Below are 6317 nucleotides of genomic sequence, written 5' to 3' on the forward strand. Positions count from 1 at the left end.
AAATTAAACGAAATAAACATTTGAAATATATGAGTTTGTATGTAATGTATGAATATAATATACAAGTTTCACTTTTTAAATGGAATTACTGAAATAAATCTACTTTTTCATGATATTCTAATTTTATGACCAGCACCTGTATATGTTTGTTGAACCATTTGAATTCGAAGCGCATCAAAATGCACATTAATTCCGCTTCGAACTTAAAGAGAAAAGCTGCTCTGAAACAATGATAGCAGCATGTGCATTCAGCTGCCATGCTGGGACCACATGGAGCAGTTAAACCACTAAACTCCCCCCTACTTAGTTCGGACCCACTCCACCCCTTCAATGTACGACATCGTCTGGCTGAATGAACTGCACACATAAAAAGGGGGATTTAACCTAAAGCCTCTAAAAGACTGTTCCCAGAGAGAGTGAATTAGGCAACAAAAGAGCCACTTACATTCAAGAACCTCACATGGTCTTCCRGCAGGAAAAAAAAGGGCAGTGATTCCAAATCTGAGGAAACAATAGTAACCGTGGAGATGGAGAGAGGGAGATGGAAGAAGAAACAGTAAGTTAGAAATATCAAAACATAAAAAAAAGAGAAAGGGGATTTGAGCATCTCCAGCTCCCGCGTACATACGTACAGTCTAAATCAAAACACTTTGAATCTTTTCCCTCCTCCTCCTACTGCTCAGATTTGTGCCCCCCTCCCCACCACCAACGCAAGMCTTCAGGTTTCACTTGTCATGTGTTCAGGCTCAGGCAAGCGTAAAGCAAGCTGAAGAAACCGGCGCTTCAAGTGTTTTGTCCTACGATTGGTGAAAGGCTATCTTCCATTGAGTGGAAGATTAACTTATTTTGCCCTTCACATTAATGATTTGTATCTGATAAAAGAACAGGAGCTGATAATCAGTACAGCCTCTGTCAAACCTTAATCTAAGGAATATATAAAAAAAAGAATTAATTCTGTCATCCCTTGAACTTTATTTGGGGGAAATGTATCATGTTCTCCAAGATTTGACTTTCAAACTGTGGAAGACCATATCTGATGTAATTAGAAATAAAAACAGAAATATATAAATGGACCAATGAATAGATAAATGCACTTAAAATGCACCAATTACATTAAAAAAGAACTTTAGGTCCTGTTTTACAAGTTAACTGACCTTCATATTTATTTTTCCAGCTTAGTTCCAATAAATTATATATTTTAGCACATAATTAAAAATAAAATTTTGAAAAACTACATATTTTTATTTTTCATTTTACTTGTAGATGCATTTGTGTCTTTGAGATAATTATATGCAAATGTTTTCTAATAATTTTTCCCACAATTTTTTTTTATTTCCATGTGTTGCTTTTACATTTCTCTGTCTCCTGTGTTTATATTACCTTATGCATTTCTGTCTTGTTATGCAAATAAGGTGGGTGGAGCTGCATTGGTCAGCTCCTCTCCTATTGGTCAACAGAGAGGAGGAAGCAGGAGCCATTTGCAGATCTGCATGCTTGTGCTGTCTCAGTTCAGCTTAAAGTTTAAGGTTTAGTTAAAAACCAAGGCAAAGGTAAACACTTACCTGCACCTTATGTCAGATTCGGTTCTCCATATCAAACAAGTGCCAGTGAGGATTATTTAAAAAGTGTGTATACAACAAAAAAGGTTGTTTTTACTTATTTAAAATAAATTAAACCATTGCAATGATTTGTCCATCACGCTACATATTTTGTCACTTGTCTTCAGTGAGCTGATGCAAACTGCCTGAGCTCTGTTTGCATTTTATTCCCCCCTCATCTCTGAACTGCTTTTAAATATTTATTGGTTGTCAACCAACGGAGAAGCAGCACATGAGCATGAGGAAATCAGATGGTTTGAAAGTAAAACAACACAGATTCACTTTGAGGCTCAAACTGAATTCTTAAACGAGTGCACAATTTCATTTACTAACGGTTTCTAAAACAAAAACCAACAAAGCTGATGGAAATGAAACAAATTACCGTATATGGCCAGTATTTTAGATTTTTCACAGTGTGTTCCTGTTTTTTCCCCTTCATATAACAGCTGTTATGAACACTTTTATCTAGACGTGTTACTTGTATTCAGGTGACTCATATTACCCAGCATACAAGTTCAGTTATTTTTAAATCAAATTATCAAAAACACATTGGAATGGGTTTCAGGCCATCATGATTTAAAAATCGGATTCTACGTTAAATCTTTGCTGGTCATTTTTTTATGCAATTAGCTTTGGTCAGTTTGATTATTACTCTCTTAAACACAACTTGTTTATTACAGTGGGGATGGAAACAAACAGGCAAAGTAACAGTTTTATCATACCATGTAAAAAACAGACTTAAGCCAATACATGCATAATTTTCTCATTTTCTTATATTTTTACTTTTAATTCAGTAGCTGTTGTGTAAAAATATGTAGAGGTCCCTCTTGCTAAGATGTCACATACTGTATTAGATCGGCTGAGAATACTGCAACTTTGAGTTTACTTTAAAATTTTATGCAAAATATTTTTTCTTAGCTTTATATCAAGCTATAATTTCATTCCCTCATCAAAAACAAACCCGGACTGTCGCTTTGACTCATTAATGCATGTTTGAGAAATCCCTGAATCTCTTGTGGCAGTCATTTGGAGCTGCCTAAATGCTTGCTGGTACAAAGCACCGTCTAGTATTTGTACAAAGCTCMTCCCTGGAGCTCAGTCTGCAGCTGAGCTCCCGCCCCACAGAGCACCCCTCCCTCCAAATCATAGTTGTGAAGAYGTGCTGAAGTGGTAGGAGGTTCTTAAAGAGACAGAGACCAATTTCAAGGTGTTTAGATAGGCTATGTTGCAAAGTCATATTTATCTTTGATTTATAAGCTTTTTCAAAAACTGAAGGTAACATAGTTACTTGATAGTGGTTTAGAATTGAACTATGTGCCTGGAAAATACATAATAACCCCCTTTGACCAAGAGTCATTGCCATCCCTGACTGTTTTTCCATTGATATTGTGTTTTCTTTACATTAGAGCTATTCAAATGGTGGGCCAAAGTTCGGTCCGCAAATTACTTCATTCATTTCTTAAGCCCAAACCCCGTTTTCTACTTTAATTACTAAGTTCTTTTAATTAAACATAGACAGGTTTGGTATCTACAGAAACATCAGAACGTTGGCTACAAGCTGGTAGAAGCCATTTCTATGCTCACTCAAGACAGTTAAAATTACAAGCAGTTGAAGATAAAACTATGAAAGTGAAAATAAAATTGGTTTAAAATTTTTGAAAAATCAGAGATGTCAAAATTATATTTGTGTTAAATAGGAAGCATAATGTGTTATTTTTGTATTTTTTTGTTTTATTATCACTACTTTTATAGGGTTCTGTATGTTGTATCCATGATTAAATGCAGAAAAATTATTTAGGTAACAGACCTTTGTAATACTTGGTTTATTTACATAATAACTTTAATTGCTGGATGTTGAGCCCCTCAGCTGTTGACCTGCAGTAACTGTGGCTCCTGGAGCAATTTAGTTGAATAGCCTGCTTTGYGTCCTTTACTGCATAAATATATTTATGCAAGCATCTATAAACAGGATGCAGAAGAAAGTTGGAGGGAAGAAAGAAAAGGTGCAATTTCAATCCCTATTTTCTTTACAGGGGTTTTGGTCCAAATGACTTGGTCAAGTCCCCGTAGTGGTGCGATGCACTTCTGTTTTGTGTAGTGAGTTTGCAGTGTTTTTCCCTTTGCATTTGTTTTCTTTGTGGTTTTACGTCTTTCTAATTTTTGTGATTGCTATCAWTTGTGTTTGGCAGAGATTTTCTTTTGCATTTTGTTTTTTGAGTTTGCATCATTCATGCATTTGCTGCCACCATACCTTTGGTGCCACTCGAGAAGGCATTGCTTTAAATACGTTGAAAAAAATGACAATTATTATGTTTCTTAATGTAATATAGCAGCATATATTATAAGGCTAACATTTATTCACTGAGGGCCAGCTTTCGTGCTCTCATTGTGAAATGGCAGCCGTATCCATTTTCCAGCTTGTCTTTTTAGATGAAAGGTGCAACATCAAAAAAAACAAAGGCATATGTGTCCAGAAGCCTGTCCTAATTTGTTCAGTTACACTTTTGCTTGTGGCATTATTCGKAACACTTAAACCTGAAAATACATGAAGCGTAAAATCTTTTTTTAGACTAGAAATGTCTTTTGTGAGACAGACAATGATGTCTGACAAAATGAAAACAGTTGAGAGACGTGTGGGCATGTTTGCTTGATTGACAGTTGTCTCAGGCAATCTCACTCAGCCGTTATTTATACAGTGATGAGCATGTGCAACGTTTTATTAGCAGCTGCAGAGGGGGTGTGAAATGATGACTCCAAGTACAAATATCAAAACAGTTCAAACTCAAAACTGTCAAAACTTTCAAATATTTTTTTTTCTATGAGTCTGAGTCTGGCACACTACCCTCCCTCTATATCTGGGATTTAAAAAAAAACTTCATTCCCAGAATAGATCGGAAGTTAGTAGCTATTTACAAGAACCTGGCCAAAAATATGAAAAAACAAACAAACTCATTGCTAAAAAAATAAAATTGCATTGGCATGATTTAATTTTGAAAACACGACACAGTTATGTCTATGTCTTTTTTTTTTGTTTTGTTTTTTTGTTCCGCTCGCAGAGGAGGAAGACACTTTTTCCTTCTTTCCTGCCCTTCCTTATCTTTCCCTGCTTTGCTGCTTGGAGGGTTCTCTAAATTTTTCATCCGAAACCGGAAATTATGGATACTTTTATTTTTATGGATTTGGTTAGCTGGTCTCTTTATAAAATTTTTGGAACAAAGTTTTTTCTTCCATGGGAGGACATGTCAAAGGTGAGGCCTCTGTTCTTCTCWGTTCTGGATATATATACTGTATATCTGGACTCTGATCACTGGATTCTACAGATTGGCTTGGTGGTCTCCTGGTGTTCTACAAAACAGTGTTGGTGGCTGTTCATCTCCTGGCTGACTGACCAATTTGATGGATGGCCATATTCTATCAGGACTTGGACATTTGCCTTGAGCGAGCTGGACTCGGTCTGCAAGCGGTTGAGGATCGCGGGCCGGCTGTGGTCCCTGGACTTTGCTGGCCAGATGGAATTGATCTTGGAGAAGCTGATAGATTGGCTCGGTGGAATTTGTTCACATTGTTTGTCTGATTGGATTCGCCACCTTGAGATGTACCAGCAGAACACTAAAGCAGATGGAAAATTGTTATTGTCTGCCTGACTCTTCTGTTCCCAAAACAACTGATTACAGAATCTGGCTCTCCCCTACAACGGCCTTGAGCTGTTGACTAAATTCTTCYTGGCTGGATTACGTCAATGAGGCTCTGCCCCCCCTCACCCATCTGATCTGGTTTTCCTGAGCAGGCTGAAGGCAACACAGAATGAACTGTACCATCAATATTCTGAACTATGGCTTCACTGGTTTTGGGAACTAGATTCTTCGGGCCCCCTAATCTCACTTACTCCTCTGGCTAATAAATCTGCTCTACACTGTAAGAAAAAATACACCATATCTACTCAATAAAAATGAGGCAACAGATTACAAGCAATATTATTAATTAAATTTTACAATGTTTGGAATTGAGTAAATATTAAATCAATGGAACTCTTAATAGTTATTTATTTAGTATAAATAGATTTGAATAGAAAACAGTACATAATTAATTAAAACCTACACAAAAATATTGAGTGGAATTAAAAACAATAAATTTCTCAATGTGTAAATAGTACTAATAAAATGATTTAATTCTACATCTAAGTATAATGTATCCATCCATCATCCATTATCTGTACCCACTGTACCAATTAACCTAACAGTCATGCTTTTGGTCTGTGGGAGGAAGCTGGAGTACCCGGAGACAACCCACACATGCACGGAGAGAACATGCAAACTCTACCCAGAAAGGTCCCCAGGCCGGGATTTGAACCGGCAATCTTCTTGCTGAGAGGCATCAGCTCTACCAACTGAGCCACCGTGCTGCCTAAGTGCAATGTAAATGACTAATAATCATCTATATTAAGCTGTACATTGATTTTAACTTAATCAATGAAATAAACTGAATCTAAATATTCTTATTTCTTAGTAATAACTAGTCCATTAGTGAACCAGTTACATTTTGATATATGATCAGTGGAAGAAACTTTTTGTCATCTCTCCTCAAATGTCTTGTGGCTAGCAGTTCACATTTTTCAAAAAGGAAAGAAAAAGTGCACTTTGACAGGAAGTCAAAGTGCACAGGAAGTAAAATTACCTGATTACATTAATTTGAAATCAAAGGAAAAAAAAATTTTTTTTT

At 36.3% G+C, this 6317-nt stretch overlaps 1 protein-coding gene across 1 annotated transcript in view; it reads right to left on the reverse strand.

Annotated features, from left to right (window-relative positions):
* LOC106521329 (E3 ubiquitin-protein ligase Midline-1) overlaps window positions 1-602 on the reverse strand; it is a 79420-nt gene extending 78818 nt beyond the window's left edge. Inside the window, exon 1 of the mRNA XM_014013861.1 lies at window positions 446-602. The gene's annotated coding sequence lies outside the window, so the exon portion shown is untranslated. The remainder of the gene's footprint in view (window positions 1-445) is intronic.
* Window positions 603-6317: the final 5715 nt, after the last annotated feature.

The sequence above is a fragment of the Austrofundulus limnaeus genome, unplaced genomic scaffold (assembly GCF_001266775.1).
Source record: "Austrofundulus limnaeus strain Quisiro unplaced genomic scaffold, Austrofundulus_limnaeus-1.0 Scaffold107, whole genome shotgun sequence".
Lineage (NCBI taxonomy): Eukaryota > Metazoa > Chordata > Actinopteri > Cyprinodontiformes > Rivulidae > Austrofundulus > Austrofundulus limnaeus.